A 14,787-nucleotide genomic window follows, 5' to 3' on the forward strand; every position below is an offset into this window, starting at 1 on the left:
TTGCATGAACAGATGAGTATTCTTCTCATTTAAGACACGCGCGCGCACACACACACACATATTATATGTAACACATATTTTTCAAGTTTTTGGTCTTCAAATTTGAATATCTTATAAGCTTGCAAACACTTGAAAAACTAAAATTTCTTAAGAATACATAATCCCAAAAATTAATGATCAATTGTATCTCATTATTATAACTAAGACGAATATAATGTATGAGACACTTTTGATAAATGAACATAACTCTAACCTGTTTCTTCAGAATACTGATCTCTTGCCCAAATGCTTCAGCCTGAAAGCATATTATTCATGCCATGCATATATAGGATTCAATGTATCATTGAATAACAAAAGTATATGGAGAAAAGAAGAATATGTCATGTATGTAGAAATATTATAAACTAATGGTGAAGTAAAAACACCGATACAATAAAGAATAAACTTTTATATAATATATTAATATGCTAAATAAGACAGATAAAAATATTGATCTTATAGGGGAAAGGAAAACCTTGGCTTTTGAAACACGATGCAAGCATGCGCTAACTAGATCTTCTTGCTTCTTTAGTTCTCTTAAGGTCAATCCTTGAAGTCCTTCTCCATTGAGGTGCCTGTTACATGTGGAAACCATGGATTTGAATCAACAATAAACTTATTGTAACACATCGTATATTATATGATAAAACTGGATGTGTAGATTGTGAGGCTCCCGTGCAAATATGAAGAAGAACACAATTCCTTGCTTATGAATAATGACTCAATATAACTTTTTATATCGTATTATATAATATATATATATATAGATATATAGATATAGATATTGATTATTTGTAACTCCATAATCATACCTCAATTCACGAGTCTTCTCTCCCAGTTCCTTGTTTAGCTTAAAATATTCAGCTTCTACCTGTCCATTTACCCAAAAAGGCCAAAAAAGAAAAAAAAAATCTGCTAATTTTTCCTTGACATCTCAAAATTTTTATTTTCAATTCATATTAGATATAGTCTGTCGTGGAGTAATGATAATAATGATATATAATGAATATTGCATTTTTTATCTTTGCATCATAAATTAAATTCATTCACTCTTTTTAGTTGTGAATTAATCAAAAACAACAAAAGATCATCTAAAGAGGTAGGTGGGATAAGTATATTATACCTGCAGCTCAAGAGATGGCTAGAATGTCTTGCCAAGCTTTACATCTGAGTACAAGTTTCTCCTTTCAATCACATGCCCCATGCTTGAAACAACAAAGATGTTGAAAATTGGCTCATAGTTTTAATTTATTTTTAATATATTCTCGTAACTTAGTTGACCAAAGTGGGTGTTGAGATAGATGTATGTGCGTACACAAAAAAATAAAATCCAAAATAAGCACATATGAGAAAAGTGGACATAGCATCTATTGAGAGAAAAATGTTAGAAAATCACTTGAAATGGTTTGCACATGTACAGAGAAGGCCATGGGAGACACCAGTAAAGAAAGTGGAACAGATAATCTTGAGCTCTATAAAGAGGGGTAAAGGAAGATGAAACTTATAGAAATTGTTGACTAAGACCTTTTAGCTAATAATATTCTTAAAAGCTTGTTGATGATAGAGTAAAATAACATTGTGCAATCCATGTAACTAACCCCACTTAGTGTGATAAGGCTTCTTGTTATTATTGTTGTTTTAACTTAATTGATAGCATAAAATACTTGCACAAATCATTACTCACTCTGACTTTTGAATCATTAAGTTGAATATCAATGTATTCCATTAGCTTTTTCAATTAGTTAGACAATTTGATATGCAAATATAAGAAATAAGAAACGAAATGAATATGTGTTGAGATACAAGTGGAAAGACCTATAAAGTCACTGCCTTAAGGTTTTAGATTAATATATGATATCTAGCTCAATAACTTGATCTTCTTATTGTTACTAGGCAAGCTAATTTTCCCCTTTTCTAAATGATCTCCTAGCCCCACAAATGGTATCAGAGCCTAGTTTGATAGGGACTTGTGTGAAGACAATGATATATGAAAATCTCAAATTGAAAAAATTCTCCTTTGCACAATATGCTTGTGTTCTAGATGGACTTTCAATGGGGGGAGGTTGTTGGAACATAAATGAAGATAAATTTACTATACCTTAAGATTTTGAATTAAAATATGATGTTAAGTACACTTATATGTATCCTCTTGTTGTTGCTAGACCTAGCTTGCTTCTCCATTTTTTTTTAAGATGATCTCTAGCCCTAACAAGTTTTTTATTTTTTTAATCAGTTCAATAAAATTCAACACCAAAGTCACATAAATGAAATTCATCACCAAAGTTAGTTAAATGAAATTTACCATAGAAGTTAAAAAACTTATTAACAACATTTTCCAACAAGTGCATAAAAGTTCCAAAATGTCAAATGTTTACCCAAACGAAATTCATTTTAAAGTCAATTTTCTAAAACCATCCCATTATTAGTAGCATCACTTAACATTGTCTTGTGCCACAAATAGAGTTGTCATGTGCTTAAGTATGGATTCCCTTACACATGCTACCACTAACACTAGTTGTATTCAAATCCTTAATAGCTTTTACCCTTGAAATCATCTTTTTTTAGATTGCAATAAATCATCTTGAAATTTCTTGATCATTTGCTTCATCTTGACATAAAACTCATCTAAACCTTCCACTATTGAACACCTATTACAAGCATATAAAATTGCCTTTGAATTTTCATAGGGTCTAGATTTTGACTCAAGGAATCTTGCTATCTATCCCATTGAATTTGGATTGACTTTCCAAAGTGTTGAATTGTCTAACCAATAGAGTACATTGACAATGAAAAATCAATGGAATTGTTGGTGGCCACAACTTACTATAAGAATTTCAACTTAACAATTCCAAGTTTCAATAAATGTAGGTATATGTATAAGGTTCCTTGTTTTGTTCATTGCCTAGAAAGCGGATGTTAAAGGTTGACTTACGAGAAGAGGAGATTGTTGGGGTGTTAATTGTGAGTAGACTTGAGTTGGATTGAAGAAAACATATCCAAATAGAAGGACCTGTAAACTCATAACCTTAAAGTTTTGAGTTAAGATACAATATTAAACCTATTTATATGTAACTTCTTGTTACTACTAGCCTTGGATAGTTTCTTCACCCTTTTAAGGATGCCCTATAAGCCTAACAAGTGGTATTAAAGTCTTGATAATGAAATAGACTACATAAGTGAAAACAATGAAATTTTAGTTTATTAAAATTTCTTAATCCTTTTCCATAACTTTGAATAAAACTCATCTAAACCTTCCAAAGGCTAGAAGAGTTAATCCATCCATCTAGTAGTCTCAAATTTGCTTTGCTCTTGACCTCAAGTTTAAAGGCTCTAAGTTGAACTAAAAACCCCACATAAAGACAACCCCAATCATATGTTGCCTCCATCTTCTCTTCATGTGCTCAAGTAGCTACAACAATTTCACTTTCTCTCCATTCTCAAATCTTTCACTCATTTGTCATCTCACTCTTGGCCTCTCATATAGCTTGACCCTTTCAGTTTCACTACCTCTCTGTTTAGTTCGATTAGTGATACTAGTTGACATATCAAAATAAGATTAAAGTGGCGTGAATTTGAATAAGGTGGTTAAAGTGGTGGAAGCTAAAGTGTTACCCATTCTCATGCCTCCTTGTACTAATATACAATCTTAAGGAAGGAGGTGAAGAGGGGAACAAAACTCAATAAGTGTCTTCACTCCATGAATCAACCCTTTCTCTAATAGTATCAAGCTAATAATTTTTCAAGTTGTGGTGACTTTTGCCCAGATTTTATTACTGGTTATCTACTACTTTACTTATATCTATCAGTACTACATCATTCCTAACTTCTTCTATAAGTATTGGATTCTAGGTAACCCAATGTTTCTATAAGCATCCCTTGTTCTGTTCCTTACCCAACAAGTGGATGTCAAAGGTTAACATGCTAGAAAAGATTGTTGGGTTATTAAATGTAGGTAGACTTGAGTTGGATTAAAGAAGAGGAATCCAAGTAGATGGACCTATAGTCTCATAACCTTAAGGTTTTAATTTAAGATATGGTATCGAGGCCATTTATATACATCTTCTTGTTGATGCTAGGCCTAGATAGTTTTTTCTGCTTTTCAAGATGCTCCATAAGCCTAACAAGTATTATCAAAGTCTTAATCACAATATGGACTACATGAGTGAAGATGGGAAAATCCTTATTTGTTGAAATTTATTAATCCTTTTCCACAACTTTGCAAAAATAAAAATCATCTAAATCTTCCAGGACTAAATAAATCACTCCCACATGCCAATCGTCTTAGATTTGCTGTGCTCTTGACCTTGAGTTCAAAGGCTCCAATTCAAACTAAAAACCCCCACACAACCACAACCACACTCATCTATCACCTCTATTTTCTCTTCTCATGCTCAAGCCGCTGCCAAGAGTTTACTTCCTCTCTATTTTCTTCAAATCTTCCACTTATTTGTCAACTTGTTCTTGGCTTCTCACACAACTTGATCCCTTTTAGTTTTATTACCTCTTCATTTGATCTAATTGGTGATGCTAGTGAACACATGTGAATGAGATCAAAATGGTGTGAAACTCTAGAATGAAGTTAAAGTGGGGAAGGCTGGCCAAAGTATGAGCCATTCTCATGTCTCCTTATACTAATATACAATCTTAAGTAAGGAAGTGAAAAGGGGGCATGAAAATTCAATAAGCATGTTTACTTCATAGATTAACATTCTCTCTACTGGTTTCAACCTAATTATTTCTTAACTTATAGTGACTTTTACCCAAATTTCATTACTGGGTATATACTACTTCACCTATTTCTATCATGCTACATCATTACTAACTTCTTCTATGAGCATTGCTTTCAAGGTAACCCTATGTTTCTATGAGCATCCCTCGTTCTGTTCCTAACATAATGTGGATGTCAAAAGTTGACTTATCAAAGGAGGATATTGTTGGGTTGTTAAATGTGGGTAAACTTGAGTTGCATTGAAGGAAAGGTATCCAATTAGGACCTATAAAACTCATAACCTTATGGTTGAGTTAAGATGTGGTATCCAACTGATTTCTATGTATCTTCTTGTGGCTGCTAAGCCTAGGCATTTTCTTCCCCCTTTTCAGGATGCTCTATAATCTAAAAAAAGTGGTATCAAGGTCTTGATCACAATATAGAACACATGAATGAAGACAATGAAAGCCTAATTTCTTGAAATTTCTTGATCCTTTCCTACAACATTGCATAAAACTCATCTAAATCTCTAAGACTACATGAGTCACTCCTTCATGCCAATAGCCTCATATTTGCTTTGCTTTTGACCTTGAGCTCAAAGGCTCCAAGTTAAACTAAAAACCTCACACAAACACAAACACACTCATATGTTGCCTCCGTCTTTTCTTCTCATGCTTAGGTCACTGCCAACAAGTTCACTTCCTTCCCATTTTCAAATCTTCACTCATCTATCATCTCACTCTCAGCCTCTCACATAAATCAATCCCTTTTAGGTTCACTCCCTCACCATTCAATCTGATTAGTGATGCTAGTTGACATATGGGAATAAGATCAAAGCAAGATGAACTTGGAGAAGATAGTTAAAGTGGTAGAAGCTGAAGTATTACTCATTCTCACATCTCCTTGTACTAATAATGAATATTAAGGAAGGAGTCAGAGAGGCATGAAAAGTCAATAGGTATCTTTGCTCCATTATTAACCTTCTCTCTGCTGGTTTCAAACCCTAAATTTCTTAACTTACGGAGGCTTATACCTAAATTTCATTACTAGGTATCTACTACTTCACCTACTTTTGTCAATACTGCATCATTTCTAACTTCTTCTCTGAGTATTGCTTTCCTTGTAACCTTGTGTTTCCATATACAATCAGCTAATATTGTTAACTTTTTATTTTATGCTTAATTTTTTGTGTATTGTGTATTTTTCTTGATCCATGACAATGGATATAAGATGATTCTAGTTGTTTTTTTATTTTTTGCTGGGTTTGAATTTATTAACTAAAATTTTGATGGATTTTGATTCTATTGACCAAAATTGGTTTAGCATTTTTCTTTGTTAGATTGCATACAGCTTCTAATGTTATCATTATTCTTGAAGCTAATAATTAATCATGAATTATGATAATATAACGGTTGACTTAAAAGCTTATTTTGTGCTTCAAATTTGTGAACTTTGTAATTCTGTGGTGGAATTCTGATTTAGTATTTTTGTTAATCTTATTTAAGAAATGTTAATGATTAAATTTTGTGAACTTTAAAATAGATTTTGTTGAAGTTATATCAATATGTTTATTGGATATATTCAGGTTGCATTAAATAAAATCATTTTAGTCCCCGGACAATTTTATTTAATTCTTGGTGATTTCTTTGAGACATTAACAATAATATGGCCAACAGGCCTCTACTTTCCATAATAAATAAAAAATGAATGAATGAGTAAAATCGGACCTCTTGTGGGCTGCGCTAGGTTTTCCTATTCATATTTCTAGTGGGATGACTCATGCCAAACCCATCAAAGGTGCAGCCTTTCACGACTCGGCTTGAGTATTTCCAACACTATTTGTTCCTCACCCAACAAGTTATGTCAAATGCCGACTTGCTTGAGGAGAGAATGTTGGGATGTTAAATGTGAGTAGATTTGAGCTACATTGAAGAAGACATATGCATGTCAAAGAAGAGATATACATAATCTTAAAGTTTTAAGTTAAAATGTGATATCAAACATGCTTATACACATCTTGTTATTGCTAGGACTAGCTAGTTTCTTTCCTCCTTTTTAGGATGCTCTCTAAGCTCAATAAGTGATATCAAAGTATTGTTTACAATATAGAATAGTTGTGTAAAGACTGTGAAAGCCTAGATTAAAAGAAACTTACATTGCACATCACCCCACGCACAATTTGATAAGGTTACATCTTTAAAATATGGCAAATAGGAGGAGCGTGCTTATGTGGTCTATGGTAGACTCACACTTGTAAGGGAAAATTGTTGGGATGTTAAATGTGAATAGATTTAAGTTGATGAAAAGCTATTTTGTATTAAGATATGGGTGTTGAAACCACTTTACGCATCCTCTTGTTACTACTGAGCCCACCCATTTTTTTAACTTTTTGAGGATATTCCCCAAGCCCAACAAATTCACGTGGAGCTAGCAAGCTGGGCAGTAGATAGTAATTAAGGGTGCAAGCCCCTCATGATGTAATAGAAAAAACATAAAAGAAAAAGGGAACGCAGTTAAAAACTGAATTTTGGCTCTCTCTCTGTCTCACACGCACGCACACAATGGTTATGAACCGTATTTACCAATTATTTTAAATAGTAAGAGATCCATAATTTCTCCAACATGTGTATGGTCTTAGACCTTAATCATCTTTGTCATAAATAATTATGGCAAATATCTTTTATTGTTCTAATTTCCTCGCTTCACCAAAGACATTTATGAAGGTCTGCGCTTTATGTGAAGTTCTATTAGTCTATTGCAATGTGCCAATGATGGTAGAGAAATTTTACTATGAATCTTTGAATGAAGTTTCTTTAAGTCCTACCCAAAGTGAGGCTATGCATAAAGCAGTAAGAAAAAAAAAATTCACACGTTCTTACTATATCATCCCCCATAGCTTAATACAAGAGATGACATGATGGGGAGTAATTAAGGAGCATAAACATTTTCTTATGTTTTGCTCACCTAGTTTATGGTGAAACTTAGCTTGTACCACCCACTACACAACAATCTTCTACATCTTTTTTATATGTTAAAGGTATACCTTGCTTCCAGCACTAAAGATGAGTATCATGTTCATGGACTTGCAGACATGGCTTCTATAAGATAATCTTGCTTTTGTTATTCCTTGTTGATTTAGAAATCTCTCAAAGCCTCTTAATGTAGACATCATAGTCATTACGATTGATTATCACTTTGTTTGAGGAAATGGGGGCTCTCCATCTAAATCCTATTACTTTAAGATAATCAGCTGACATATTCACCAAGTCACATAATCAGAGATAGACTTGCACAGAGCCTTAGGGCAGGAGCAGGTGCTCCCTCTGAATTTCACTAAAGTACATGTATCTGCGCATTGTCTCTTATTATGTCCCCATTAATCTTCTTCATTTGAACTCACTGGAAATTAAAGAGCAATCCAAATCACAGCAATTTTTTTGTCAAAATGAAAACTATGCCACCACTAGCCTTAGGTCCTTTATCCGCCACTGCAAATAATCCAGGTTGATTTTATACCTTTGTGGACAAATTCAAGCTAGTCTCTATTCTACCATCTTAAGTTGGTGAAAGAGTATTAATGTAATTAAATGCAATTTGATAACGATTTAGGTTAACACAATCAATTTTTTTTTGGTGAATATTGAAATTATTTGTTGATTGCATTTCTATTTTGCATTCGTTAGCATTTTCGATTATTGTTGTCTGTATAAACTGATCACATATACAAAATAAATGAGCACTGAACAATCTACTCTCAACTTTGCCTTTTTCCTATTCTCTGTGCCTTTCTTTTATTTTCTTTCTCTAAACGTTATCTAATCTTACAGTACTTATATATAAGGTTTGTACTTGTTTTAACTGTTTATTTAATATGGACAATTTAATTTTTATTTTGATATTTTTCCCTTGAAAGAAACATAATACAACATAAATACTATTTTCCAAAAACGTTAAAAATATTTCAAATAAAAATTATAATATCTGAACCATCTATATGTTATAGACAAATTAAATCTCCAGAGATGTGGAGAGGATAAGCAGTACACCATGCATTTTGCACTTCTTAACTTCATCAGTAACTCCTGAATGATGATCTTTACCTCAAAACCCATTTAGTGCTAAACAATCTTAGCGACCATTTCATACACACACACACACACACACACACACAGAAAACCAATAACGTTTTTAAATTATCAAAAACCTAAGCAGCTTTATGGAATCTATTGTTCCTACACAGATAGCATGCTTTTGTTTAACCAATATATATGTTTTCAGAATCATGAATATTCTTGAAAGTATATATGATTCGCATATATAAACGTTGAACAATTTACATGGTCTTCCAAGACTGAGAATGCAAGTTAAGCTGATATTTCAATGCTCGAATTAACTCTATCCAGTTCATAATTTTAGCAGTAAAACCTCAGAACATTGTAACAATGTTGAAGATGTTGGCAAAACAAGCAATATTAACAATGTAATTATTCATATTATCTCATGATTGGGTCTTAGTTGGTAATTACATGGTAATTATCATCAAAACATATACATGGTAATTAAGTATCATAATTGAACAGATCAGACACATAAATTCTGAACCAGTACTTTAAAAAAATCCAGGTTTTTAAGTTAAACTATTGTGCATAGTTTAGAGCCATTTCCTGTGAAATCTCACTCTATCAAAACTATAAAGGAGAATATACACGCATTTAGAAAAGCATGCATGAATGAGATGAACAAAGCATAGATCAGCTGGTTTTCTTTTCCTCTAAAAAAATATATAAAAAAAAATCTCAGACGTGATTGGAATATTTAGATTATACAGATTTCTAGTAAAAGAAATAAGTTAGAGAGAGGAAAGATACCTTGTACTAGCATAATCAAAGAGCTTGCCAGAAGCAGAAAACACAAAGAGTGCAATCTCAGCATCACAGAGAGTTGAGAGCTCCGAAGCCTTCTTGAATAGACCTTTCCTTCTCTTTGAGAAAGCCACTTGCCTCGCTGATACGTTCTGGATCTTTTTTATCGCTATCTTCCTTCTCGTCATTTTAATTCTCAACTAAACAATTTTAAATCAAAAAGTAGTTAGAGAAATCTATAGCCCAAAAAAAAAAAAAATTCTGCATATTCTGTGATGAATAAGTATCAAATGATGAAGAAAAGTGTGTGCGTTGGATGAACACAGTACCGAGCCATATGGGTATTAAAGATAAGCATTGAAGATCAATGGAACCAGAAAATAAATATGAAATAAGCCGACAGAAAAGATGAGGTTTGTTGAGAAGAAGTCAGAAGCAGAAGAGTTCTTACCAGCAAGAATCTGAAAAGAGAAGTAAAATAAATAAATAATAATAGCAGAAGAAAGGAAAGATTGAGGGAAGTTTTGGAGAGTAAGTTGAAAAAAAAAATATATATATAAAGCTAAACTTGGTAAGATTGAGGAAACCCTGCCCTGGAGTCGCTTTTGTTTGATTTCGATCTCTTCTATGTTCTTTCCTTATCTTCACCTTTTTGTCTTCATTTTCTTCAGTACATTATTTCCAGCTTTGCGTCCACGACGTCGTCTTTTAGATGGCCATCAAATCTAAGAGAAATCAACCCCCCAAGTGAACGAATAATTCATTTTTGGAGATAGTTTGGATTTTTACATGAATTAAGCGGTCCTTTGATTTTGGGATGATAAAATTTTTAGCTACTTAAATTGAAAAACATAATAATTAGGGACCCTATAAAAACATTTATTACAATTCTAAACCTTAAATTATTAAAATCTCAATTATAAATCATTGTCCTTATTTGCAATTAAAAAAAAAGGAAATAACTAGTTGAGAAATCAATAAAATATACTTAAAATTATTTATAATGTTAATAAAAAAATTTTAAGAGTCAACCGTGACTTTCGATTTTTTACTATTAATATAAGAAAAATTACTTAGAAAATCAATAAAATACAGAAATTATTTGTAATAATGTTAATTGAGAATTTATAAGAGTTAATTGTGAATTGCAAATCAATTCCTTGTGATTTTTTTCCTATTAATATATATAGATAAATCATTTTGAAAATCTACAAAAAAACAGTTAGGATTATTGGCAACATTAGATGAAAATTTATGAGAATTGGTTATGAAACACAAATCAATCACATGTGATTTTTTATTGTCAATTTATAGATAAATTGCTTGAGAAATCAACAAAAGATACTTAAAAATCCTTGTATCATTAATTGAGAATTTACAAAAGTCAGTAATGAATTTCAAGCCATCAACAAAAGATACTTAATTTATTGCAAGTAAGGATCAAGATTGTAGTTGAGATTTTAATAATTCAAGGTATGTAACTATAATTAATGTTCCCATGAGGTCTCTAATTATCATTTTCCCTCTTAAATTTGTCTTTGATTTGGTCCCATAAAATTAATTTCGCAGACTTGGTCTTTTTATGTTTTCTTAAGAGAAGATTTCACTATTGGCATCCAGATTAAAGATAATAAAAAAGAGAGCTTTTGAATTTTCAAAACTACATTTCAAGTTTAGGATACTGAATTAAAATTAAAATTTTCTAAGAAATGATAAGATTGTCTCTATTAAAATTTTCTAGCACATCTTGTTCATGTCCTTATTGTATGTTATTCATCACCCTTTAAACTATGATTCATTATCTTACTTCACTTGCTCATTATAACATTTTTGCTTGAATTAATTTCAAATATTGCTTTCATGTTAGTACAACTTGTTCGTGTTTTTACTATATATGATTTATTATCCTTCAGATTGTTGTTCATTGTCTTAGTTTACTTGTTTATTACAATACTTTCCCTCGAATTAATTTCAAACATGACTTGTTTGTATGCCTACTACTGTATCAAAGGTCCTCTTTTTATTATCTCTAGTCTAGGTATCTTTAGTAAAAAATTTTCTTTTCTTAAATTATCATATTGGTCCTTTATGTTTTAAAATACAAATTGATTCTCAAATTAATCTAATAATATATAAAATATATTGATGACTTAGGCATGCATATGTAATTAAATGAAAGTAAATTAGTCCTCAAATAAGTTTAATTTTATCAATATAGAATTTTACATTTTTAATTTTAAAATTTATAAATATGTTTTTTAAATAATTATACTTCTTTTCACTAACGTACATAGTTGCTATTAATATTTTATTATCTATGTTAGTATATTTTAGAAGTATTACTTTCTCTTCAAACAATAAAGACTAAATTGATAATTAAGGTAAATTTAAGATATCAAATTGAAAAAAAAAAAAAAAACTTGAGGACCAAATCAATCTAAACAAACTTGAATGATGAAAACTTTTATTATCTTTCTTAATTTCGCCGGATCAAACATTGTATGTTTAATTTTTTTAATATATATAAATATATTAAATATGAGAATACAAGTATAGTTTAAAAATAACAAAAATGCAATGATACTTTAACTTCACACCAGGTTTTATTTAAGTCCTTTAATTCTTTTCAATCCTTTAAATCTAATATTGTTAATTTCTTTAACAAAAAAAATACCAACATTAAACTTTTAAATGTTAACAAAAAAATTTTAAATATTAACATGTGAAGTTTAATTTCTTAAAATAACAATAATTAACATAAAAAAGTATTATTATAGATTAACATACTAATAATGTTTGGGTAGAAAACTGCAAAGATAATTTATAAAATTAAAAAATTAAATTAAAATCTTATATAAAGATAAAAGAGAACTAAATTTTGCCTTTAGAAATTCATTATAGCTCCATCTGGTATTTAATAATAATCTCTACTTCATACAGAGTTTGAATTGTAGCAAGAAATGGGCAAGCACTGAATGAGAATATTCCACTATTTTCCCCCTTAAGTTAGTAATGTATAGTACATTGAACATTTCTTTTATTCAAGACATAATCGAACATTAAATGTTAATGTCTCTTTTTAATAAGGATTTGAACATTAGTTTGCCATATTTTAAAAAACCTAACTTATTATGCTAAATCCAGCCTGGTTGATTGACATTGAACTTTTTCTTTAAATCTTTTATTTTGATATAATATGGGGGCCACCTTTTTCTTTCATTTTACTTTGATTTTTATCTATAAAATTAACTCTCTGTTTTTTGTTTAACCATTGCATGTAAGTTCAAATTGTTTCTTGATTTTTGTTCTGGGTTAAAGCAATTAAGAATTTCTCTAAAAAAAAAATACACCAAGTTAAAGAAACCATATTCTAACCAAATTTCAGATAAACATAGCGATTAAACATTCTGTACATCAGAAACAAATATTTTTTAAATTTAATTTGAAAAAACTTCTTAACAATATAATACTAGTCTAACTTAAGCCTAATTTTTCATATTACTACGACGTTAATTTTTTCGTGAAGTCCATTTGAGAATATATATATGGGTTTAATTTAGATTAGTATTTGAAATATGAGACTTGATTAATTATGCAACACATTCAAAAAAAAAAAAAAGCTACAATTTATTCGTGTATATTGCTCCCACAATTTTTTTGGGTCCCCCACTGGATTGATGCAGCTTTTATAAGTTACATATGCAGAAGAACTTGCTAAATTTTTTATATTACATAGATAGATTTCATATTATCTTTTTGATGTATCAATTTTATAAATATATTGATTTAAAAAAAAAGAAACTTGTATGAAATATGATGTTAATGTACATGAATTTTGAAGTTGATCGAGTATCAAAACCGTGATGGCTACATGTTTGTTCAAATTGGGGAAACAGACAGAGGCACGTATACTTAGCCACCATCATTTTCCTTTTATGGGCAAACAGTTCAGTTAAAAAAAGAAAAAATGGGGCGCTTTGGAATTGATTACAGAAAAGAGACGGAAGAAAAAGGATTAAATGAATAGGGATACAAAAATACTCATAAATTTATTTTAACACGTGCAATTTTTCTTGGACTGAGAAAATTGGCAACGTACCTTAATCAAATATAAAAAATAATATAAATATTCTTTATTTCTGATTATCATCAAATTTCATTCAAAAAATGAGAAGAAGGTCTACTTGGTAGGTGTGGTGCGCACTGTTTCAACAATCTTATTAACTTCATCTTTATTATCTAAAATAATATTTAACAAATTGTATTATTCTTATATAATAATCAAAGTTTGAAGTAAATTATGTTGATAAAGTTATAAAAAAATTATAAGAACTTAACGACTAACTCAAGTTTGACCTGTTTTTACAAAGTTTATAAGGACAGATTCTAAAAATACTTTTATATTAAAGTACCCTATTTTCTCAAGCCTAACTCTTAAAATATATACAAGGTCTAAGAGTAATCTGCCCAACTTGGCCCTTATTGACGTATCTCACAAATCAATCTTTTATATGCAATAGTATTTGAGCATATAGAAATATATGATAATGGGGAAAATTGTCATAAAATTTCTCATTGATGGGGAAATTGTTTTGAGGAACAAAAACTAATTTAATGACCAAATACACACCAAGCCTATGTGACTTTACATCCAAGCTTATCACCTTACACTATAAGCGTATGACTTTACATCCCAAGCCGATCATTTGACACCCCAAACCTATATCACTTTGCATTCTAAGCCTATGACCTTGTATACTAAGTCTATCACCTTCCACCTTAAGTTTTATTATCTATCACCTTACACTTTAAGTTTATATTACCTTGTATACCAAGCTTATGACCCTGTGCCTCAAACCTTATTATCTTGCATATCAAGCCTATCACTTTACACTCTGAATTTATGACCTCATACACTAAGCCTGTCACATTGCACTCCCAAATTGATGATGTGGCATACCAAGTCGATGACTTTGTATTCCAAGCTTTATCACCTTGCACATCAAGCCTATATCACCTTGTACCCTAAGCCTGGTACTTTGCACATCAAGATTATAACCTTGCATCACAATTTTATCACTTTGCACTGCAAGTCTATCCCTTACATTTCAAGCTGATTACCTTATATTCCAAGCATATAACCTTGCATACAAAATATTTAATGTTTCATTGAGGAGG

General features: G+C 30.7%; 1 long non-coding RNA gene across 1 annotated transcript; it reads right to left on the reverse strand.

Annotated features, from left to right (window-relative positions):
- Positions 1-252: 252 nt before the first annotated feature.
- On the reverse strand, positions 253-905 carry LOC129284921 (uncharacterized). The gene is made up of 3 exons (XR_008587033.1): positions 852-905; positions 515-614; positions 253-295 (listed from the first exon to the last, which is right to left on the reverse strand). It is a non-coding gene; the product is annotated as an uncharacterized LOC129284921 (long non-coding RNA).
- Between the last annotated feature and the right edge of the window lie 13,882 nt (positions 906-14,787).

This window comes from Prosopis cineraria, unplaced genomic scaffold (genome assembly GCF_029017545.1).
Source record: "Prosopis cineraria cultivar Desert tree isolate PC_DT_omini unplaced genomic scaffold, ASM2901754v1 PC11, whole genome shotgun sequence".
Classification (NCBI taxonomy): domain Eukaryota; kingdom Viridiplantae; phylum Streptophyta; class Magnoliopsida; order Fabales; family Fabaceae; genus Prosopis; species Prosopis cineraria.